This window comes from Dermacentor variabilis, chromosome 3 (assembly GCF_050947875.1).
Source record: "Dermacentor variabilis isolate Ectoservices chromosome 3, ASM5094787v1, whole genome shotgun sequence".
NCBI classification, from domain to species: Eukaryota; Metazoa; Arthropoda; class Arachnida; order Ixodida; family Ixodidae; genus Dermacentor; species Dermacentor variabilis.
This window is the reverse complement of record NC_134570.1, coordinates 35108914-35134717: the sequence shown is the minus strand read 5'-3', so window position 1 is coordinate 35134717 and position 25804 is coordinate 35108914. Positions and strand designations below refer to the sequence as shown.

General features: G+C 48.4%; 2 protein-coding genes across 3 annotated transcripts in view; one reads left to right on the top strand and one right to left on the bottom strand.

Annotated features, from left to right (window-relative positions):
• The window catches only part of Nep3 (M13 family metallopeptidase neprilysin 3), a 152323-nt gene extending 136724 nt beyond the window's left edge, over positions 1-15599 (bottom strand). For both annotated transcript variants that reach the window (XM_075684749.1, XM_075684751.1), the window contains exon 1: positions 15463-15599. The gene's annotated coding sequence lies outside the window, so the exon portion shown is untranslated. The remainder of the gene's footprint in view (positions 1-15462) is intronic.
• The window catches only part of LOC142575404 (immunoglobulin domain-containing protein oig-4-like), a 417771-nt gene that overhangs the window by 239223 nt on the left and 152744 nt on the right, over positions 1-25804 (top strand). The window lies entirely within an intron of this gene.

The window sequence follows — 25804 nt, the reverse complement described above, 5'->3', positions numbered from 1 at the left end:
CACCTATGGCACGAGGAACGAGAGCAGTTGAGGGCGGGAACCCAGGCCCTTGATTGGTCTTAATCACCGTTTGCCGTTCGTGTAGGAATTACGAAGGCGTCCTCGGAGAGGAGACAAACCAAAGAGCTTACAACACGTCTCGCTCTTCTGCAGGTGAGGACGCAATTACGGCCGGTAACCGAACACCGTCCGACGCTGCCTCCCGACCTCCACACCACGGCGTCACGCTATCACGGCATTGTATTCTCAAGCGCAGTGTCTTCACAGGAGCGCCCACGCAGGAGGGAAAAAACAGCGTATATATATGACCTCGTTAAGCGAGTCATTACGCCACTCGATTAACCGCATTGCTGACTGCGCGTTCCTCATTGTGTCATTAAGGAGCCGGCAGCGACGGTGGCCAATCTGTACGTGCAGTGAACGCCGACCCTGGGTGCCCACATCGGACGGGGAGCAGACGACAAAAGGTGGCGACGAGCTCGCGGTGAGGACACAGATCTCGAAGGAAGCGCTCTTGCGCAATCAATCGGCACGTGGCTTGCGCAAAAAACGACGCCTTATCTCGGGAGAGCGCCGCACTCTCTTTATATATATATATATATATATATATATATATATATATATATATATATATATATATATATATATATATATAAAGTTGTGCAGTTTCCGTAAAAGCACGATTTTATAGGAGTCCTGGCAAATAAAAATGAAGAAGGTATTTCGCAGCCAGGTTGTCCTCGTGATTTCGTTACCTTCCGTGCGTTGACGTCACGTTGTCAAGGTTACGTACTGCCTAAAATGAAGTACCACTTATCTTACGGATTGCAACGTCGTTTAAAAATCGACGCGCAGCTTTCCGCGATAGAACGTGACGTCGAGCGCGTTCACGTGACGCATTTTTTGCGCGCGGATGGGAGCTGAAAAGTCGTGTCTGGCACAGCGTCACGCACCAGCGTGCCTTGAGGCGTGACCTGTCTTTCTTGATGCTTTCTTTATACCGGTACATCATCACCATTCTCCCGTGCAGGGTAGCCAACCCGACGCCTGTCGGGCTTACCTTCCTTCCTCGTTTGCTTTCTCTGTCTCTGGGACGTGCACTCCGTGTCTAATGTTTAGAAACCCCACTGCAGTTGGCGAGGCCTGTCATCGAACACTGTTGCAATCGTGGCGCTCCAAGAAAGCTAGCAACACTGCTCCGAACAATACGTATGGTTTCGAGAAGCAATCGAGCGTAAGCGCGCACTTTCCGCTCTTTCTGTCGCTATAGTTATGTTTTTTTCATTTTCCTGTATCTCTCGAACTACAAAAATCAAGTCGTATAGCACGCACCGACTTGCCCGAGAGGAAGTTGTTGAGAAGTGGGATTTTTGCGTGGTGCTCGGCACGCTACCCCAAGACAGGTCCGTTCACTTGCGCAGTAGCCTAACAACCTTTTACAAAGACTGAACGTGCCCCGATGACGATGCCGGTGGGGCTGCCTTGGTAAGTTTAACTCTGTTCTCTCAACTCTACAAACTGCAACTGAATACTACAAACAACGCCACATTAAACTACTTGCGGTATTCTAGCAATGAACATGTTATATGTAGAAAAAAAAACATATCTTGCGTTTATTGCTTAGCGAGTATAGACAAGAAAAAAAGAATGTGCCATTGTTAACGTTTTGATGCTTTCTGTCCATTTGCGCTGTTTGCAAAATACTCAGAGCTTACAGATAAACCAGCAGCGGCGTCTTCTTAGTTTTTTTTTTTCGAACTTATCCTTACTTTACTGAGGGAAGACGAATCAGCGAAGTGCTTCGTTTACAACGAAATGTTCCTTTCACACCTTAGTTTAGACTTGACTACTTTTGAGGGCGCACTCCGCTTCACAAGCAGCGAGATAGGTGCTATCGAACAATCAAAAACATAACTCGCGCTCCTTCACTCGAAAACCTTACACAACAGAATCCACAGACCACAGACGGATGTCTCGTAAACAAAGTCGTTGAGTTAAAAGCAGTCGCCACTTTCTTCTTGTCGTTTGCTCTGAACACGTATACTCCGACAGAGACGCTTCAAGAACAAACTTCAATTCATAAACGAAGCCGCGTATGTCTATAGTATAAGCAATGCACTTCCAAGAAGCTTTACTCACAATCTAGATTTCGAGATCGAATTTACTAGCATCCACGAAGTAGCGGCGAGCAGCGTTCAAGACGCTATAGGTTCGTCAAACCAAGCCCACGAACAATGCGCGCAAGCCAGAAAAATATAAATAAATAAAATGAAATGAAAAACATTAGATGTCAAAATCGTGATAACTGTCTCTTGGCTCGGCAAACCGAATGAGACGAACACCTGGTGCAGACTTATTGGTGGGAAAGGCCCAGCGATACAGTATGACAAAGATAAAGATCGCAAAGGGATCGAGGTCACGAACAATACCAAGGAACAGAACCACAACGACGACAAGAACAAAAGAAAAGAAAATGAAATTTCGAACGCCTCGAGACAGCGCGCACCTTGTCAATAGCACCTGCTCGTCCCGGGATTCCTTAAACGATAGAAAAGAAATGTATATACATACATATGTGTGTGAAACGAGACGAAACGAAAGAATGGGCGCGGCACACGAAAACGACCAGTCTTTTCTTCGGGAAGGTAATGCTCCCCCAACCTTTTTCGTTCTCCCGCCCTTTCTTTTCCCCGATCTTCAAATTGGAACGTTCGAACGGGTGGGGGACGACCCAGCGAACGAAAACGTAGTTTGTCGGCACCGCCTGGCGAGAAGGAACGCATTGATCTTAAGTGAATCGCTCGAACGCCGCCGCGTCTTTGCTAAAGCGACGTCTTCGTCTCTCGGCTGGCCTTTCGTGTTTTCGTCGCATAACGACGCCGCGGCGCGCGCAGGCTTGGCGATCGAGAAATAAAGCACGTTCTTCGCGTTACCAAAAAAAAAAAAAAAGCGTCTGTGCAAGATTAGCTTGATCGATCTTTCTCGTCCTCTCCCGTAGGTGGGTACTTGTTTTTTTTTTCTTTTTCTCGGTCTCTCTCTCGACAGAGTTGCTAAACAAACTTCTCAAACATTTTTTTTTATTATCATTCGTGACAATCTTTGATAAACTCGGCAAACAATATAGCGACAGCCGGAAGGAAGGCATTTCTTCAACGGGGCTGGGCGGGGTGTTTGATATATCGAATACGAATCGATTACTTGTTCTGCTGCTATGGGATTCAAGAATTTCATGCCCACCACATCCGCAGGGAACGATGACACTCGTTCCCATTTCTCCCCCACTTGGGCAGCGTCACCTCCACAATCGAAGACGACTCGGACTGGAGATGTCTTTGAACACTGAGTTCAACCACAGCGCGTCAAACTATTATTGTAATGACAGACCCTACTTAAGTGCTCGCGTAAAGACGTCAGTAAGAGAGTATTGATTACGTATTAGCGGCTCCTTTTCCCTCCAGCGACGAGAACAGCGTGAAACACGAAGAGAGAGAGAGAGAGAGAGAATGAAGAGGAAAGGCAGGTAGGTTAACCAGATATGAGTGTCCGGTTTGCTACCCTACACTGGGGATGGGGGATAGGGGTTAGAAAGATGACAGAGAGGAAAACACTAAAAAAAAGAAGGGGAAAAAAAGGAACGCGCACACATGGAGGCACACGCACAAAAGGCGTTCCAGTTAAAGTCGTTCACACAGGCCGGTAGATCGCAAGAAGCGCAATAGCGATTGCACGGCCTTCTTCTGTGACGGTAGGTTCTTTCGATGTTGTAGAATTTTTTCGGATAGCGGTTGGTCGTCCAGTTGGTCAAGCTCGTGGCGAAGGCATACCTTCTGTGGACTGTACTGCGGGCAGGCGCACAAAATATGGCCAATTGATTCTTCATGGCCGCAGTGGTCACAGGTTGGGGTGTCGGTCATACCTATGCAGAATGCATAGGCTTTGGTAAAGGGAACGCCCAACCAAAGTTTTCCTTGTTGTTGGGGCCTAAACTCATGGCTCATACCCACGGAGGAGATCGGGCGCACTGGAGGGGATAAAAAGTGCACACAATAAAGACAAAAAAAAAATCTTCTTCGCCTTGGTTACTTTCGGACGTACGTTTGTGGTCTAAATTGCGATACTGTCACGATAATTGGACGGCTCTTGTATGCTGGCTACCTCAGATGGCCGTTGTTCAGCCTACGTATGCACAAAACCTTCAGCGTGTGTTATTCAGTGGCGTAGCCAGAAATTTCGTTCGGGGGGGGAGGGGGGGAGGGGGGCTCACAATGCAGCTCGGCCACCTCCTAAGAGGAAACATTAGGTCGGATGCTCCTATCTAAATACATGTAGAAGGAAAAACTTGTTCTCGGCAACCACTTCACCAAATTTGATGAGGAATGTTGCATTTAAAAGCAAAACTTAAATTCTAGTGATTGTTAGTTTCGAATTTTCGATTTAGGTCGTCAATATTTTATTAAAAAGAGGCAAACATCGAAAATTTTCAGACAACGAAACAATGAAGTTTACAAGTCTGCAAATTAGCAATGAAAATTGATATCACAATTCTGTAAATTGCACATAATAGTACATCTACAGCGGACAATATTGATGTTACACATGAATCTCAAAAAATTAAGTATTATGGAAATAAGGCTTTTGCAGAACCCTTGTACATAACATAACCAATTCAAACAGACATATCGGATTCGTCCGCTTTGAATTATGTAATGGATGCCGTTTACAGAACCATGATATCTGTTCTTGATGAAGAGCTATTAATTTGTAAACTTCGTGCTTCTATTTTTTTTTTCGGAGTTTCGAATTTCTCAAAATATTTTAAGCAAAGTTCGGGCCCTAAATCAAAATTCCACTTCCAACAGACACTACAATTTAACTTGCTCTCTCAAATGCAACAAATTTCATTAAAATGATTCAGGAGTTATCTCAGAAAAGCGTTTCTGCGTTTTACATGTATCTGAATAGGCCGCGTTGGAGTTGGGCCCGAGCTAAAGCTTCCTCTTAAACAATTTGCCTAGGGATCAAATACATGAATAATAACTATATTGTCATTGCCAAAGATGCTGCAAACGAATTCTTGAACGCTACGCACTGTCAATACAAGCAAACTATGTATTTTTTTCATAGAATGTTATATTCGTATGTGCCAAAAATTGTGCCCAACATAACTGATGTCAATTCTTCCATGTTTTTGTCTATTTACTAAGTGAAGAAAATATCACACGTGCTTTAGAACTACATCAGTTCGAAACCAGCAAAGCAGTGCATGCCGCTGACATGAAAAATGTAAAGGCCATGAAATGAACAAGTTGAGGACAAATATGTTAATGAAACTTTGTCATTCAAGATCCTTGTTTACATTCTTGTACATATGCAACGGCCAGTGAAAAATCTCAATGACGCTGTCATTTGTTCCAGTGTATTACGCAGGAGCAGCTGTCACCGGTCCTGTATCGTGAGTAATCGCACCGAAATTATAGTCGCAACAGAAAGCACGTATAAAAAGAAGTTCTGCAGAATTTACGAGGGCCAGTCAAATGAAAGTGAGCCAATGCGAATATATGACAAACGGGTTACCTTATTTAAAAGTAGCCTCCATGAGCATTTAGACATTTGTCCCATTGACTAACGAGTCGCGTAATTCCCGTCTCATAAAGCTCCTTGGGTTGTTGCTCCAAAACGTCTTCAACTGACTTTCACGTCATCGTGCGAGACGAATCTGGTTCCCTTGAGCTGTGTTTTTGGTTGCCCCAAAATGTGGAAGTCGCAAGGCGACAGGTCTGAGCTGTATGGCGGATGTTGCAGCGTTTCCCGCTTGAACTTAACCAGTCTTGTGTTAACCACATCAGCGACGTGTGCACGGGCATTGTCGTGGAACAAGATGACCCCATTCGTCAATTTTTCACGTAGTTTGTTCGTGATTGCAACATGCAGCCGAGCCGGCGTTTCACAATATCGGAAACAATTGACAGTCTCTTATGATTTAGCAAATTCTATCAGTAATGGCCCCTGACGATCGAAAAAAAAAGTCAACAACACCTTTTCGGCGGAAATGACGGCCTTTGCTTTTCTTGGGGGTGGTGAATTCGAATGTTTCCATTGTAAGCTTTGCCGTCGTGTTTCAGGCTCGTAGTAGTGGCATGGTGGTTCGTCTCCGATCACAATTGGAGACATGAAATTGTCACCCTTACTGTGATACCGGATCAGATGAGTAAAGGCAGCGCCGAACTTCTCCGTACTCTGGCGGTGGTTCAAAACCTTGGGCATCCATAGCGCACACAAGAGCCCATAACCGAGATGTTCATGAATTATGGCGTGAACGGTGACGGTGAACCGAAACGTGACTGATGTTCACACGCTTTGCCAGTTCATCGATGCTTATCCTCAGTTCTTGTGTCATCAGCTCATCAACCTTTGCAATTTTGTTAGGGGTGATTGCACGATGGCTTTGGTGCGGTCTGGGATCGTCTTTGCAACGTTCACGTTCTTCTTTGAACCATTTGTTCTAACGCTTGACAGTGGCCAATGCAATGCATTCTTCAATGTTCACTAGGACTTAGTCAAGCTGCTGACGCAGTTTTTTTCCTCAAGACCTGTTCATAGTCAAATGTATATTGTATATGGGAAATAAAGCACTTACTTACTTACTTACTTACTTTACTTACTTACTTACTTACTTACTTTACTTCCTTACTTTACTTACTTACTTCCTTTACTTGCTTGCTTCCTTTACTTGCTTGCTTGCTTGCAATATATACGGCAGCCATACGGTCACTAATTTCTTATTGGGAAACACCTTCAGCTGTCAAAAACCTCACGGCACCACGCTGCTCAACTTCTGGAGCGTCCATTACATCTCACAACCATGTTCAACCCAGTGTATGAGCGCATTAAAGAACATTTATCCTCCCACCTGCGTGTCACCTTTGCAAATGAGAGATGCCTGTGTGCTACGCGCAGGCCTTGCAGATAATGAACAGAACCATAATTGCGCAGGATGGGTGGGCTCATTTTCATTTCACTCGCCTTCGTACATTAGAAACGTGAAGATACAATGGAATATACAAATGCCAAGATACAGCTTGATAAAGGGCAAAAAAGTGCCACTCGAAACAAAGTCCACTGCACGTATGCACAAAACCTCGCAACAAGATATCTAAACGTACGTATAAGTCTCCAATAAATCTACGTATCTAAGAAAAAGTCACGGTATATAATGGGTCAAACAAGGCAAATAAACATGTTGCGCAATCACAGATTCACAGAATCCTAGATCCCTCCCCCATTCCATCCACTCCCTCCGATGTATCGCGCGCGACGGAAAGCGGCGCGCTTGTTCCTGTTTTCTCCCTCGCGCACACAAGACTGAGCCACCATCGTCGTCTCACCCATTCCAGCCCCCCATCCCCCTCACTACGCTTTCACTCGCACATACAGCATGCGGCGCGCGGTCATGATGTTATCGCCCTTGGACTTTATGCGGAACATGAGGGCGACGGCAACGGCAGGAATGTGCCTAGAATGTCCATATAATTGCTATCGCAATAATATAATAAGAGTATCCGGCAGCTGAAGCGTCCCATGGCCCATTACTTTCCGCAAAATGAGAAGCAACAAAATCGAACTTTCACCATGCGACAATTCCCTGTGCCACAAGACTGTCTTTTTTTTTTTCCTTTTGTGAGGCGGGGGCACCGAAATGCAAAAACGCAAACGGAAGTATCTCCACAATCGAATGCCTACTTTGGGCACCTAATTTGGCTACCGAAAGAATATCGAAGAAATCGTGAGACGTTTGGTCCACCGAGAACCATACGCATACTGCTCGGCATCCTACACCGGCTAGACAAGACTTTGTGGAGAGGTTGCGCTCAGGCGAACGCGGTGCAGTCCATCGAGTCCCCACCGGGATGGCGGTGAGCGACCATTGTTTCTTTTTCTCGTCTTCTAGCTAGAAAGCGTCCAAAACTCTGCCAGGCGAAAACGCACTCGGCCAGAGAAAACCGAACGCGCACCGAAGTGCGCCGCGCGGTGGTCGGGGCAACACGAGAAAAACGCATGCGCTCTGGCTGGCTCTGGCAGCCCGCGCGTAGGGGAGCGAGAACAAAAAAATTGAAGAGGCTCAATGTGTCCTCGCGATTAAAAGTCAAAGTAGAAAAATAAATATGAACGTAGTTACGTGGGCTGGCTTTAGTGTCTTCACTGGATGCCTTGGCGCAGGTGAAAAAAAAAGTTAATATTTTTTATGTGACATGACGGCACGAAAGAACCACCACAACGCTTCGTCTCATCCGGCCTCGCTGCGGGGTTTGTCAACTTGTCTGATGGTGCGTTGATTTGGCTTGTCTCGTTGTATGGCCCGATGTACGACTTTGGAAAAGTTAATGAACATTTGGCGTCAAATATTTATGAGAACATTAAACTTACAAAGTTCCGCAATTGAAAATCTAAAGCACACGTTTGGAAATGCCAATGCACCTTCCACATCAAAAGTTTATGAGAACTTTATACCCATAAAGTTTCAGAATTGACACCCACGCGCTCCGTAGATTCCATGATAGAGTGTAGATTCCGCGGCCTCCGCGAGGTGCCCCGGCGAGCCCGTTCGCCATCAAAACGTCCTGAAAACTTTGTGCTCGGATGGGGCTGCTTGCGTTATGTGACTCCCGGTGCATGGGCGTTGCCGCGAAATCCAGCCCGAGTTCGCTATTTTTGCGGTGAAATGGCTTTTCGAGCGTGAAAAAGACGTTCTAGACAAAATCCAGAATGATTTCCGGCGCCGGGGCTTGCTTTGGTCGGCGGTGCATGGACAGTACGAAAAAATTTCGGGAGGGGGGGTGCTGAAGCCCCATAAGCCCCCCCCCCCCCCTGGCTACGCCCCTGGTGTTATGTATGATCATTCTCTGCAGCAGAAAGGAACCGCTGCAGCACACGGTTATCTATTGAGCGCACAGGTAGAGCGGTGAAACTGTGGAAGTATAAGCCTCCTTTTTCCAATCAAAAGAGGTCACCGCGCGGTTTGAAAGAAGCGCCCCGACAACGCGGCGAAAATACTTCGCCGGGGTTACGTTCCACGTGATTAGTGCTTTACAGCCACGTAACACAAACACAATGGCGTGAGTGAGTGATTCATTTGGATGAAATTGAAGGTGTTGGCAACTATTGTGCCGCCGGCTACTCCACAAACGATAAATTGTTCGAAGGTCAAGGGATGATAACACGAGGTGATATAAAAAAGAAGGTCATTCCTGAAATAATGCACATTTCGTAAACGTTCCTAAACACTCAATATCGAAAAGAAGTGGCAAAAGAACGGTTCATCCTTTACTTTCTGCAATGAAACACAAGTTAATCAATCGAGTCAATCGAATAATACGAAATAAATAAACATATAAGAATTTAATAGTATTAAATAGCTACTATATCACTTTCATTAACGGAAGTTATTAAAATTTTAGAACTGACCATTGTAATGACGCGTAATGCACGCTCTATAATCCACCAGTGCTTGCTGCTGCTGCCTGCTTCTCCGCACTGCAAGTGAGGAATGTAAGCACTACAGAGGCGCGATAATAGAGAGGAGCTGTTCCCCGCGATCACGCTTACGAGCGATGCCGCATCGTCTAGCTGTGCATGCGTGGGCGCGTGGACGCGAGCGTACGTGTGGTCCGGGTTTCAGGCGCCCGTTCCTGCGGCGAGCGTCGGCGTCGGCGGCGTAACTAAGGGAAAGATCAAAGACCGAACGCGGAGCGGGATATGAAAGACGTGAGCCGCGAACGGCGGAGACCAATGCGAGCGGCCCCTTCAGTGACGTGCACGAGGGAATCTGGTGTCCGCGGACTCGCCCAACCGCTCGTTTTGCACTATCGCCTGCTCGGGTCAGCTCTCGCTCGCACTTGTTTGGTTTGCTTGGTTTCGTCACGTTCGCGCTTGTTTCGATTGTCGTGGTTTCCGAATGTTTTGTAATCTGATTATATGCACCCGCCGTGGTTGCTCAGTGGCTATGGTGTTGGGCTGCTGAGCACGAGGTCGCGGGATCGAATCCCGGCCACGACGGCCGCGTTTGGATGGGGGCCAAATGCGAAAACACCCGTGTACTTAGATTTAGGTGCACGTTAAAGAACCCCAGGTGGTCAAAATTTCCGGAGTCCTCCACTACGGCGTGCCTCATAATCAGAAAGTGGTTTTGGCACGTAGAACCCCATAATTTAATTTTTCTTATTATATGCGCGATGCGAATTGTGTAGTACTTTCTGGAAGCCACGCGGCACAAGCGATTACACTAGAACCTTCGACGAGTCATGTATAAAAGCCGATGCGCTTGACCCGTAGATCAGATTTTCGACGGTCGCCGGCTCTGCTACGTGTCTCGTTCAATTTGTTTGCCTCAATATATCGCGGAATGAAAACACGTATAGAGTTGCACTCAACTTTTGCATTAGGGAGTTAGGTAATCGTCGGTCAATTGTTTTTTTTTTTTTCATTCTAACACTTTTGTATGCATCTCTTAATCTGTTTCTTTTTTTTTTTTTTTGCTCAAAAGCTTCTCTATCTACCTTGTACAGCTACCTATGCCCTTAACGGATCTGGTGGTGTTAATCTCTCTGCTTTTTTGTCCACCAATACTCTAAACTTCTCTTGCTTATCTCGACTGCTGACCGGTTGATCTTCCCATCCAATTTAAATCCAAGCACTTCTCGAATGTGTGCGTTACCTACGGGGCTCACTGGGTCAATCACTTCGCATTACATTAGGATTTGCTGAGTGGTCTCCATATTTTTGCTGCGGCATACACATGCCTCATCTTGCTGCGAATGTTTTGCTCCGGTATGTTTTTTTCCCTAAGGCAGCCAGCTCGAGCCTCACGTAGCAAGATACTGCACTTTGTGTTATCGTACAGATTTTCTCTTCGAATTTATTTCTTCCCATTTTTGTAAATCTACGTGGTCTTTCTTGTTCGCATCCTTTGCATCCTATTCGCTATCTGTTTCTCTCACTTTCTTTTTAATGACTCCTGCTTGTTTACTTATACTTTCAATTACCCTGTACTTGGTTGCCAACTTTCTTCCCATCTTCCTCCATTCTGTGTTCACGCTTTTCAGGTACAGGTATACTTATGCACATTAGCCGCCCATTTCGTTTGATGCATGTTCCTGAGTCTTTCTTCAAAACACATTTTGCTCTGCGCTTCTCTGACTTCAAAAGACGCCCAGCCCAGGTCACCCTGCACTGCCACATTCGTGATTCTTTTTCCGTGGGCTCCCAAAACCAATCGGCCAACCGAAGTTTGGTCAACTTCCCCACGCCGACAAGATATCCAATTTTAAGCACATAATGGCATTTGCATACGTTAGCCGTGGCACCATCACTGCTTTCCAGATTCCACGCACCACTTTGTAGTAATTGCGGCGAATGTTAGGCCGTGTGGTGCGCACATGGCCAAAGCAACGGCGGGACATTGTTGCTAAACGGAGTGTATTATAGGTGGCGCCGCGGCACAAATAGAACGGTCTGCGCCGTAGTGTCATTGCCCGACCCCTACGAGGGGGCGCAGCTGCGGCGCGGCGAGCGATCTTCGTAAAGAAGAAACAATGGAGACAGAAAAAGAAAAATAGAAAGAGGACGCGAAGAGATCCGCCAGGGAAGACAAGTTCGCTGCTGAATGAGCGCGTTGCGGTACCGCGCTAGCAATTCGGGAGCTCGTCACCTGCGGCTTGCCCTCCACAATGATGGATTCAATGTCAGCCCGCGAACACGAGGGGGACTGAATGTGAGGCGCCGACACGCTACCGCGAGTAGCAAACGGGAATAAAATATATAAACAGGTAGCGAGGTCGCACGTCGTCTTCTACGCGCGACGTCAACGGAGCGAGCCGCGCCGGAGTCAAGGTGAAACGATGAATGCGAAGGGCATACACGGCTTTCGGTTGTGTGTGCGCTAACGGGCGAGGCTTCGACGCCGCGAGAGCGGGCGGGTCTGTGTGTTGGAGTAGGGTAAATGGACAAAGGGCCCCGGCTTACTCAACGCCTTCCCTTTTGTTCGCCGCAGGAGAGAAGTGCAGATAGTACACGTCCCTTAGTACAATCTATGCATCGCGCTTCTGCAGTTTAGACCCCATGAATGAGCTTAGCACTCGGCGTTTTTTTCTCTTCCAACTTTTGTTCCTGTAGACATCTCCGCATTCCTGCGAATTGCCATCGTTTACTCACCTGAGTCCTTATTCACAATAAACGTTTTTTTACGCAGGTGCCAGCCGGTGGCATACGTGTGTGTGTGTCTGTGTGCTTGTGAGTGCGCGCGCGTGTGCGTCTGTGTGTCTTGTGACGATGGCGTAACGGAAAGGACAGACGCTACAAATGAAGTTTTGAACTTACAGCTGCTGTCGTAGTAAAAGAAAACAGAGAAAGAAGCAACATAAGCTCCCTAGCTTCTTAATGTTTCCGCACGCTTTCAACCTCTCCCGTGTGTTCATTCCGTTTACTTTCTATAAAAATAAAGCAGACGTTGTTCAGCAATAGCGCTTTCTATTTGCATACGTTTATACATATACCAACTTATCTAACTTCTTACTGTGCTCCTGTCTCCAGATATGCAGAGGTGTTCTTGCGTTTGTTCCGATATTAGACGTAACAAAGACTACCTACGGAATAAGGATCGCGTGAAGCCTTATAGAACAGTGCGCAACTCGCATTACAAAAATCTCTGGAGTCTGTTGCCTCTCCGACGCGGTTCATGCTACTGAATGAAATGTCAAGCGTGCCCGGGACATTTATCGAACGCTGCGTACGCCTATTACAGGCGCACACGCAGCAACACAAATTTACAACTTCTTTTTTTCTTTTTCTTTTTCAATTCTCGCGCTGCCTTCGAAATATTGCTGTAATGCTCAAGCAGTCGAGTGTATCCTCACGTCGGTAATGCCGGCGCGCTTTTCCATTACCCGCTTTCTAACGAATCAACTAATGAACGGCTTAAGCACGGCTGTCCGAAGCACCGGGCCCGGCACGCATGCGTGTCCACTGCACGTTCCTTCACGAGCTAGTTAAAAAGAGGCTTTTAATTTGAAGCGCCATTGATTAAACATTCAGAGCCTGGTTCCTCCGTGATGTGCAAACAGCGACCGGCTAATGAAACGGTGGTTTATTTACGAGCTAATTTACCGCAGCGATCGACGCTCGCTGGGGAGGTGTGCATTCTAGGTGACAGCTCGGTGCAGAGTACCAGTGCTTCGAGATAATACTTGCAGGAACACCAAATTTTCAACTTTTCAACTTCTCTTTTTATTTTTTCAATTCTCACACTGCCACAACGACGCAGAGGAAGCCGATAATCAGTGCACTTTCCAGCTGATATGAATAAGGAATAAGTGTTCGTTATTTGTTATCGCATGCATTTTATGGCTGTTGATTTTTATGTGGCGGCAAGAGAGCGAAAACGTATTTTAGAGCCGTCAATTCTAAGGGTTCATGACTATTAAGCAAAGGATTTGTACAAAAAAAAGGAGGAATGAAAGTACCTGAGGACAATTAAAATAATTGTCTCTAAACACGCCCGCCGATGCAACCGAGAACTATAGTTAATTTGTGATTAGCTAACAGCAAGCGAACCTAACCTAGTTGGCGCGTTCGCACCGCTTGCCCGAAGCAGATTCCTGCAAAGCGCGCTTTTCTGCGCGCCACAAGAGTCACGACAAACAGCCCACTCTCTGCCAACGGCGCCTGCAAGTGCCGACAGGGGTTGTTCGCACATGGAGGTGTCAAATTCTCCGGACAATCGTTAAGCGCAGTAACGTTGTGTGTGGGGACGATAGTATTTAGCGTCAACTACGTCGTCTTTTACTTCTGTCTTTACTTTCACACAATAAATAAACACGACGTCGTCGAGTGTGGAACTGTGAACTTGCGTCTTTACAAGCACAGTAGCTCGGTGATCCATCATCGGCGTTTACAACGGAAACCGCCTCTTTGAAAGCGCTAGCGGGTTTTCTTCTTTCCCCCTCGCCCCATTTCTTTTTTCTTCCTCCATGTGGAACGCAGTGCGGCGTAGTATATCACGTCTGAACAGGCAGGGCAAGACAACAAACATCAAGAAAAAAAACGCGGGCAATACACAATGCAGAGGTTGCAGCGTCGAGCAGAGTGCGTCGATCACGGCGCGAGCAGCAGCGGCGAACGCCAACAACCGCCGCAGCAACCGCAGACGCCGCCACACCTGTCGGGCCGGGGGGAAGCTAACCACGAAAACCCCGGCGGGCAGCCCGCGCAATATTCTGGCCGGGCTCCAAGCCGAAAGGGAACGTGCCGAATGAAGACCCCTGCAACCGCTGCGATAGCCGCGGGCAACAACTGACAGCGGCGGCTGGAACCGAGAGACGTCTTCTTCTCCTTACGACATGGCATTCTCGGGGCTCGTGCTAATTAAGATTCGCGCATTGTGTTCCTCGCCAACGTCGTCGGGGAGGGAGAAGAGAAAGAAGAGATAACAAAACGGGGATTCCCGGCGGCAGTACTCCGCTTCGCTCAGAGCACGAACCCCGAGCCTCGCGCACACAAGCACACACACACACATACGCTGGGAAACAATCGAGCTGCGTGGCCGCTGCTGATGAGGGGGAAAGAAGGGCCGGCAAGCGGGAGCGCTGGAGGCAGCCCTCCCCGAGCTCGAGTGCCCAGAAATCAATACCTCGGCCTGTTTCGCACGTATGGCCAGGTACAAGCCCGGCTGGAAAGAAGCACGCGCTACGCCACGGACAACGTTTGCAAGAAAAACCAAAGGTCAGTTCGCGCAAAAGGAGTTTTCCCTCGCGGGCGTGCGCCGGTTTAAGACGCGTCGGAAGACTGGACGGCATCTCAGCAGAGCAAGTCGTCGGGCGCGGCAGCGACGATGCGACAACCCCGTTGCTGGGACCCAGCACAATTTGCAAACAGACGGCCCACAACGTTTTTCCGACGCCCACGCCCCACTTGTTATCCCGCCCCTTTTAACGTGCCGCTTTAGGGAAGGGCTGCCGCTGTGAAAGCAGTCGCATCTGCGAAGTACACACGCGGGCAGCGCTGCACGCGACTCTTCCCGTGGTTACGTTGATTCGAGGAGCCTTTCAAAACCGATCGCCTTTGGGCCGCGGTTCGTGCGGCGACTTCATCGACTTCGCACGTCTGACGCAAGGCTCCCCTCCCCTTTTCCGCGGTCATTTCTCAAAGAAGGACACCAGCGCTAGGTAACGGGGTTGGTGCATCAATTCCCATAGACCGTAACTTGAGAAAGAGATAGCTCAGACATCGGCACATCGCTTCAAAAAGAACGCAAACACTACAGAGCATGCAATGCACAGGTAAGCATAGGGACGACCGGCCTTTAAGGCCTGACAAGACGGCCAGCAAAGGGAGCAGCAGTAACAGCAAACAGCGGCAAGCGGGTACCGTGCAGCAGAAGAGCCTGCGAACAGCGGCGATCGGAGCCCTCACCGTGTCGCGAAGACGTTGCCACGGCGACCGGATCAGTCGCTCGCTGGTCCGCTGTGGCGCGTTGCTGTCCTGCACGGCCAGAAGCGAGTTGACAGCGGCGGGCTGCGCTACCGCAGCTCACGCGGAGGAGGTTGCATCGCCAGCCGACGACGGCGTCGTTGCTGAGCCCGCCATTCTGCCGCTGATGCGCGATGCGAGACGTTGTCGAGCGGCGGCGGCGACGACGGTGGGAGACCGCCGCCGGCTTTGAGCTGCGCGACATCTGGAGGAGCCGAAGACAGGCCAACGGCCTGCGCCTAGGGCGCGAACCCGCGAGGGGGCGTCAGGCGTCCGAACGCTTCGCGAGAGCGTCTTGTGGAGCCATGTGGTTGCCTCAATGCTGCTCCCACGAGTTCCACGCAGTGCGTTGTGAGGGTAATGTGAATATAACGACTCAGCACCGGCCATCCGTTGGTCTTGGCAGGCTGAATGCAGATCTGATATGCTAAGCCGCACTGCTTAATTAAGATCGTTGACTGGGCATTTGAGATTCGAGCTTCACTCGCCATTGCGGCCGCTACAGGCGTCGATCGCTCATATTCGAAAAATTCCAGTCCGTGTGAACAAAATTACTTTTGTTATATGTAGTTGTGTGGTCATTCCGGCTTTTGGGAGGCCATGAATGACAAACGGGCACTTCTAATGAAGTTTAGCGATGCCTACAATGGGAAGCCACAAAGAAGATGGCACCGGAAGAGGCAGATGATACAAAGTGTAAATATTTTGAAATGGAAACGAACTGCTTGTGAAGCAAAGTCTCGGAGAAATTATTAGCAGATTCCCCTTTAATTCATAATGATCAGAAGGAAGCGTAGAACGTGACTTCTATACACCACAGGTGTCGTAGATACTACCAGTCTTCCGAAGGATCTTTGGCACAATCTCGGGAGGTCGTTGACTGAAGCACAGGACATGAAACAAGGCGGGCATTGACGTCGAGGCTGAATTCTCAGCTTTTTATTTTGACACTCTGGTACTGTTGGTATATGCCAGCCTTTCTCTCGTTACAGGATGTCCGTGACCTCAAATCGTCACCGCTGGCAGCATAGGCGCCGACTACTGAATGGGGGGTGGGGGGTGGGGGAGGGGAGGAGGCTCCGGTGCCCGAGCCCCCTCCAGAGCTTCCCGAGGGGCGGGGAACTGAGCCCCCCCCCCCCCCATCTTACGTGTCATTGCCAGAGTTTTCTCACCCAGATCATTTGAGGTTTCTTTTTACTTGCCTCAACCTTTTCACTTAAAATGTTATTGTGTCTAATAGCTTACTGCATTATTATTGGCGCGGACGTGCACGGACGTGATTTGCAGAATTAATACTTCGCATTAATTCTGCAAATCCTGACAGTAAGAGAACAATCGCATTAGAAGTACCAGTGGCAGCTGCCTCATTCGTATTTACTCACTTTAACATTGTTTTAAATTTACACTGTAAACACCATGCGCATACACAACATAATTAAATATATACACAGGGCAAAGCTTATTATATTCTTACACAGAAGGAGGTAGCCAATGAACTATTATTACTAAATATATGGATAGCTTATGCCTAGAGAATGATATATGTTGCTGTATGTGCACCTCGCTTTAAAATGCTTTGCGTGCTTTCTGACCCTGAAAGAAACCTGCACACTTTAGCGACCCCTTCGGTAGAGTATTTTATCAACAGCGTGTGAAATGCACATGAATGAAATGTGTCTCAGTATCGCTTCTCTTTCAAGTAGGCAAAGCTAACGATTCATTAAAGACGACACTTCTAATAATTTGCAGCATTTATTAGTGAGGGAAGCATCTTCGCTTCCATTCAGAGGTCACAAATATATACAGGGCGGCCCTAATTATGGGGTTTTACGAGCCAAAACTACTTTCTGATTATGAGGCACGCCGTAGTGGAGGCCTCCGGAAATTTTGACCATCTGGGGTTCTTCAACGTGCACCTAAATCTAAGTACACGGGCGTTTTCGCATTTCGCCCCCATCGAAATGCGGCCGCCGTGGCCGGGATTCGATCCCGCGACCTCGTGCCCAGCAGCCCGACACCATAGCTATAGGGTGTCCCAATTAACTATCATGCACCAAGATTAAAAAAGAAAACCACGCGTTACTCGAAGAAAACCTAGTGCATATTGTTTCCAGTACAGTGGAGTAGCTGCTAGTAAATTTTTCGTTACTGATAGTTAATTAGGTAATTGTAATTAATTATCCAACTTGAGATATACTATCATAATTATCAAAGTGTCAATGAGGCGTTTGTAAGCACAGTCAAGGCACATCTAGCTGCGGTATTATCAGCGACGTACTAATTGCGTCTAATGTTTTCCGACTGATAAATCAACCCTGCGAAATATGGCGAATACCACGTGACTGCGCTCCCCCCCCTGTCATAAAGCAGCGCCCTCCAACAGGCTCCTTCTGAGTTAGCCAGAACGAAACGAAAGAAATAAAGAAAAAAAATTGGAGGACGCTTAAGCTTCGCCTTCAAGAGTGGAACGCGACAGCGTTCCCATCGACCCGCCAAGGGGTGTAAGACAATGCGCTACGGCGCAGGGATCACTTGCGAGGCGCCCCGCATCGGACTTTGCGGCCACCTATCACACGGAGAGCGTCGAGCAACGCAGCGTTCGGCGCGGCAACGAAACGGGCGCCTGAGCAAACGGAACGAACCAAAGAACTCGGTGTCTCGGAGGGGGAAACGATCTACGCCAGCCAAACGTCGTGATCGGCACGGGCAGAGAGATAGATAGATAGTGATCTAAAGAAAGGAACGGCGCTTGATTCTGCAACCCGCGTGGGAGCACGGCGAAGCGTCGTCAGGGGAGAGGGAGTCGGAGCCGCGACGCGCCTGGCACCGGTCCGCGCACAGCCCCAATGCGCGCATGGCGCGCCACCTGTCGGGGCAGCGCCGTACATTGAGAGGAGGGGGTCTTCTGTGTTTGCCGCAAGATGGCTCTGCGTGTGCGGTAAGCGCAGAAGAAATGTAGCGGAAACTTACTTCGCTACTCGTGTAAATGCGACTTCTGTAAGTTACATGCTCATAATTACCGATATACACCGCAGTATAACTTTGTACGGCACGTTTTTAAGGCAACACCGCGTTCACTAGAAGCGCGTTTGTACCGCTTTCAAGCGTCGAACTCGTGGCTGAGTGGTAGCGTCTCCGTCTCACACTCCGGAGACCCTGGTTCGATTCCCACCCAGCCCATCTTGGAAGTTGCTTTTTATTTATGAAGTGCCTGCCGTGATTTATCGCTCACGGCCAACGCCGCGGACGCCGACGCCGACACCGACGCCGACGACACCGGCTTTTCTGCGACACGAGCTCCTTAACGCTATCGCGTTAAAAAATCACTGCCCAAGCACTCCGTGCAGATGGTTAACCAGCGAAGCTGAAACGGGCAGCCCCGGTGTTTATCACGGGGTTAATCCCGATGGTTGATTAAAAGACGGCTTCGTAGGCTGCCGAATCCTCGGCACACTGTTGCTGCTTGCGCTCGGCTGCACGAGCCTGTGCTTGTGCCCGGGCTGCAGCATCGGGACGGCGTAGACGAGCACGTTGCCGGTACAGATCACGGCGTTGCTGATCGAAAGTTGCCTGCTCCTCAGGTGTACGAATGACGCGCGGCCTACCCATTTTGGAGCCGGATAGAAACTGCTGGGCGCCCGCTCGCAGCTAATCACGGGCCTCTCCATTCCGGTGCAACTCCATTCGCATGGAGTTGCGCCGGAGGAGTTTTCGACGTACATGCGATAGGCGGATGGATGGACGAATCGGCTAGCTATATACAGCTTCGCTGTAAAATATCGCGATCGAGCTAATGCCTTAACGACCGCGCATCGGCCGAAGTAACATGTTGCGTTTGGTGTTGTAATGATTAGGGTCGGGCATGAAATAGATGATAGCTGCCCCATGCCGTCGTCCAACTTATCTACGCTGAGGACGTTGTTGAAGGGAGAGACTTGTTCTCATCGAGAACGAGGAATATGGGATTTATTTACAGTATCTACATGAGAACGTTACAGTTCATCTGTCTAACATGACTGAAAGAGGAATGCACCCTGAGGAGCCGCCAACGGCTCCTTAAATGCACTCTGTCCTCCGTAGATCCCTAGATGAGGGAAAACGGCCGTTCACCGTCGACCAATTCGGATCGTCCAAAGTCATCGTAGCCGACCCGCTTATGAGGGGGAGGGTTTACACACTCACTTCCGCACAGGTTTCACTGACCACACCGAGGTGAGTGGGTTCTCGCAGACACGGCGTTGCCCTGAGCAGGCGCCTCTTTATCCTAGAGTCGACTACGCAGACAGTGGCCGCCGCGTCTGTCCATTGACTGACGACTTTTAAGCTGCGTGAGACGGCACCACAAGATATCTTCCAGGAGCTCCCCTGCTCCAAACAGACCGTGTCGGAGACGGCGTACACACTAACAATAATTGCTCCGCCGCCCGCTCCTAGACGTGGTGGCGCCGTCAGGCTGGGGACTGACGTACTGTTGTCCTTTCAAAACAAGTCGCCGCCGCAGCCATGATGGCGCCAATGTCCTGTTGACTCAGTGCACCGTTGTTTTCACAAAGTGAATCATCGCAGCGGGCCAGGCAGATTTCTTCCTTTCAAAGCGAGTCGTCGCAGCAGACATGGTGGTGCCTTTCCGACGGTCGCTTCCCCGAAGATCGCCAGCCTCCGCAGATCGAACGTAACAGTGTTAGTTGGAAACAAGCTGTGATAGCTGTTGTCTTAGCGTAGATAAAGTGCACGGATGGTTCTTTTTTTGTTTTGCATAGAACGTATCACCACAAAAGTGAATTGACAATGTCAGTGCAAATGTTAAATTAAATCAAATTATGGGGTTTTACGTGCCAAAATCCCTTTCTGATTATGAGGCACGCCGTAGTGGAGGACTTCAGAAATTTCGACCACCTGGGGTTCTTTAACGTGCACCTAAATCTAAGTATACGGGCGTTTTCGCATTTCGCCCCCATCGAAATGCGGCCGCCGTGGCCGGGATTCGATCCCGCGACCTCGTGCTCAGCAGCCTAACACCATAGCCACTGAGCAACCACGGCGGGTCAGTGCAAATGTTTAAAGGTACGTTTTGTTTCGCCCCAGTCGCCATGTTTCTCCAATGAGCAGAAGGTAAACGTTCGATTTCATTCTTTTATATGGAAGAACGTGCTTACATGATCAAGACAGACGTCAGATTAGCTCAAGACAATGATAACGGATGTCTGCTGTAGAATTCGAGCGTAAGCGCGAAGTCGCGGGATCGAGTCCCGGCCACAGTGGCCGCATTTCGATGGGAGCGAAATGTGAAAAGACCCGTGTACTTAGATTTAGGTGCACGTTAAAGAACCCCAGGTGGTCGAAATTTCCGGAGCCCCCACTACGGCGTGCCTCCTAATCGGAAAGTGGTTTTGGCACGTAAAACCCCATAATTAATTAGAATTCGAGCGTTGGTCATCAAGAAAGCCGCCGAAGATGTGATAAAGCGGACTCAGTACTGCGTAACTGCAGAAGAAGACCTATTGGAGCATGTCCTCTAGGTAGCAGCCGGTGTTCGACGGCACTTGTGAATTCATAGATAATAAGGGCAGACTGAAATCTGATATATTTCTGTTTTTTTGTGCAGGCATCCCGATTGCCAATTCGGCTCATTTAGAAGTGCTGTGTTTACTTTCTTGAACGCATCGGTTTTGACTTTTCTCAACACGTGGGTCGCATCCCTGTCTGTTTATTTCGCTTTTATGTTATGCCATGAACCTGTTTTTGCAGCACCCGTATAGATTTTCATGAAAACTAAAACCGTCTCTTTAATTTGGCTTTGGTCTGAAACAAATTTCTGGCGCGAAATATAGCTACGTACGCGCGCACTCTGTCGACGTGGTGGGAGCAAAGCCAGGTTTTTGAAACATGCTGTGCCTATTGCATTGCTTTTCGCGTTACGCGCGTGGTCAGAGCGGCACTTCGGCCGCGTTATCAAGAGGCTTTTGTTATCAAAGTGATCAGTCGACCTTAAGAGAGGGATAATAAGTGTGACGTAGAGAGGAAAGAATAGCTGCAAAGCTATTGTTGGTGAAGGAGCCCCAACCTACTGTTGGTGCTCCTTCCGTAACATTATCAAGTTGATGCGCTGTCTCCTCGGGTTTGCGATGTTCAGGCAATGCAGTTGCTTTAAATCACCTTATTTCAGGGAGCTTGCTTTATGATGCGGGTGGGAGCGCAGTCACGTGGTATTTTTCAAATTTCGTGAGGTTTGCATCGACCATCGTTAATTTCGAAGGAAAGAACTTCGTCCAAAAGCGCGGAGTGTGCATTGGTTCTTGTATTGCACCTTTATTAAGTGACATATTTTTATCATATTGTGACAAGCGAATTGCTGAACGCATTGACACAGCCTACTCGGCTAAGATTTTTAGATATGTTGACGATTATGCCATTTTTTTGAAAGGGGTTGGGGAGGGAGGCGGTTCAACCGCTGTAGAGCGTGTTCTTGAAATTTTCCGAGAAAGCGAGTTTGGGTTGAATTTCACCTTTGAATTGCCTTCACATGGATGCCTGCAGTTCCTGGACATTTACATTATTATTGCTGGAACCCATGCGTGCTGGAGGTATCAGCCTCGATCAAAAAAAGGTATTTTAAACTACCAGTCGGCTCATTCGAAGCTTGTAAAAAGGGTAATTGCAAAAAACTGCCTGCGTGCTGCTCTTGATAAGTCCTGCCAGCATGAAATGCAACATAGCGTGTTCTTACATTTGCAAAGACTGCACAGCGCAGGATTTCAGTATGATATGGTCACCTCGGTGCTAGAAACCCTTGCCAAGGAAGCGCGGGGCCCATCAGAGCTCCGCCTAAGCGTAGAGCCGCAACGTCGTAGACCTGTTGCCATCCCGTATTACCACCAAATCTCCCACCGCCTCAAGAAGGTGGCTGAAAAATGTGAAGTACCGGTGGTTTTCACGGCGCCCAAAAAACTGGCGTGCATGTGCAACATGGTGCAGGGTAAGAACAAAAGAAATGAATGTGGTATCAAGCGCGTCGAGAGGTTCGTCCCATGCAGAATAGGGGTAGTGTACCAGATACCTCTCTCTTGTGGCAATAGCTACATAGGGCAGACGGGACGGTGCCTAAACGTCAGACTGCAGGAGCACCGCGCAGGAGTAGAAGGATTGGCGGGGGGTGGCAAACTGGCTGACCATTGTCGCCACTGTCGTAATTGTACGCCTAGGTTCCGTGATACTAAAGTCTTGAAGATGTTTGCGTCACAACTGAGCCGAGAAATCTATGAAGCTTATTGTATAAAAATGCAATCTGGCAGCTGCGTAAGCAGCCCTTCAGTGTCATTGAGCGATAAAGAGTTCAAATATTTACAAGCAAATTTGTGGCACTCACGCCCGCATGCCAACGTCGAGTGATGGCTGTCTGATGATTAGCAAGTGTGATTATGTTGCCTGTATAAATGTGGGATTTCCCGGAGTAAACCTTAGTTGAAGTTCCGCGCCTGTCTTGTGTGTTCCTTCTTTGTCCCTTGTTTTTGTGCGGTTACATGATGCATTCCAATAATTGGCGCATGATGATTAGAGCACCCTGTATAATTCACTCAGTAACCGAAATGAGCCCAAGCCGGATTCATTCGAAATCCCAATCAACAGCAGTCATGCGCAGGAGCGTTTATACACGGACTCAAAAAAGAAAGAAAAAAAAAAGACAGAGAGAGGCTGCAGTTTCGCCGGAAAGGCGAAGCAGCGATAGTGATAGCGAACTACACGACATTTACACGAAGGAAGATTACACCACCGAGAGACACCAGATTCTTGGTGGTGGGAGAGGAATCAGGCTTTGAAACTGAGCAGTCTCCCACTATGAGGTGTTGTAAATTCTCATATAAGGCCGTCACTTCAGTGATGCCACTTCGACGTGTTGGCTGTTTGGGGTTTGCTGTTGTGGCTTAACGACGCCCGTTCCTAAGAAGCGCTCTTGCGATTCGCTCATTCGGCGTCGCGATTGGCTTATTGTTTTTGATCACACTATAAATGCAGGAGCGCACTCATGGATACCAGCCAAGGAGCTCTTCCGGCAAGGCACTCATTTGAATATTTACAAAGATATTTAAGAACACGCGTTAATTGTGTGTTAATGTACTGAAGGCACTTTCCGACATATTCCTAGCAAAGTTGCGAAGAGCCGAAGAACCGGCAGTGCATTATTCCAGGTGCTGATTGCACTAAGTAGCTTGCTGATGGGAAACTTTACCCTGACCTGCCGCGTTGTCTCAATGGCGCTCTGGTTCTCATTCTGGGGTCGCCGGTTCGATCGCCGTCTGCGGCGGCCCAAGTCTGGTGGAAGCAGAATGCGTGAAAGCTCGTCTACCCCGCTTTAGGCGTACATTAAATAACTCCAAGTGACAAAAAAAAGAACAATCAGTCAAACTTTAAGAACCGTCTTGCATGTTGAAAAGCTTCTTGCAAATGATACGGAAGTTGTCGTGTAGTATTTGTCGAGTGGGCCTAAGTCAGAAGTTCTACGCAACAGCAGCTTCTGTCACTGGAGCACTTACTGTGCGGTTTTCTAATCATAAGTGTGTATTCGCGGGCGAAAGGCATGAATATCTTGCAAGAATTCCTCGAACACGTTTTGTATCACTCACGTTCGCCACTGTGTTCAAACGTGAGCAAGTACTGGAAAGTGTAGCTAGGTGAGGTTGTGAGCAAGACTGAGTACCGGTGGGTTTGAGTATGGAAGAGCGTGGGTGAATACAGTTAAGTAGAAGGCTGGCGTCATTATGAGTGAGGGGCGACTACATGTCAGCGGACGCGAGTATGAACGTCAGTGACCACCGCTGAGTGCGAGTGAGCATATTAATGCGAGTGAGTGAACACGCGGTTGCTGCAGAGCTATATGCGACCGAATGGACTCTGATGCTTGTTATGGTCAGTTATTTGTGTGCCAGCCCAGAAGCGCTAACAACTAGGCTGTTCGTTGTAGTGAGCTTCCGACTTGCAGATTCAATGGATTTGCTTGTTTGTGCGAGCGTCGCAGGGCTTTCGCAATAGGCGATATAGGAACGAAGCCGGACTTTGTCCGCGCTGAAGGAAGTGCTGAAGGGAGCCCGAGCTGCTCCAGCGCAGCTCGCAAGTTCCAGATGCATTTGTCCTCGTCTAGTTCATCAAATAAAGCTGCACCCGATTCCTTCTTTCACCGCCTCCGACAACGTGCCAGTGTTCCGCTTGCACGTGGAATGGGGATTTTGACGACTCTCCGCGGATATCCAGACGTCCCTAAGATTGCTCGCTGAACGTATGCGTGCATAGTTCAAATTCAGGAATAGCAGTGCTTAGACGAAATACACAGAGCTGAATGACACACCTGTCGAGTAGCTCGTCATTGTGTATTTCGTCCAGCGCTGGTCTTCCCGAATTTTAACTCTGCTACACCAACTGTTTCTACACAACTGTAGTACGTGCAATCTCGAATCTGCAAGGCTGCATCAGAGGATTGTGTTCTTAAGCACGTTCTATCCAGTGTAGGCGTGTAAATAATAAAAGTTATTCCATAGAGTGCGTCCTGATTGAAATAAATACTCGCAAGCCTGTCCCGTGAAGATAAGAGAAGTCTATTTATTTCTAACATATGCAGCCCACCCCGACACAAGCCCAAACAAATTCGGTCCCCTCTTCCGCAAAGCGTTGAGCGTATAGCGAACAAATAGGCGCTAGTTGTGGTTGGCGATTTTGACGCACCACACGCGGATTGGGGATACAGCATAGAGAACATTAAGGGCCGAAGCCTATGGCCAGACGCTCAGCACAAAGTACTAACGCTCATAACTGACCCTCAGGCACCCACCAGAATAGGAAACAGTACAAACAACGACACGACACCAGAGCTCACATTTACGAAGAATATAACAGATTCTCGATGGACAAACGTGCAGAAAAGCTTAGGTATAGTGACCACTGTATCGTCGTCGCAACGGTACGAGCAGGCCCAAGGAAAATGAGGGGTAGATAACTGAAACTTGTACAATGGGGCTCTTTCCGCAACATCCAACAGGTAGATGCGGAAGACACTATAACGGACATCGAGAAATTGGCAGAGAAACTGCAGCGAAGTGTTAAACGAGCTACCAAAACTGTTCCAGAGGAGGCAGGGATAGATGAGATGGATAGCAGAATACTGCATATGTGGGAAGCGAAAGGCAGTATCCTGAAAAGATAAAAAAAACATAGTCGGGAATTAAGGAAGAGAATTGTGGAATAAGACAAGGAAATCCAGATATATGCAAATTGGTTAACTCAACAAAATTGGGAA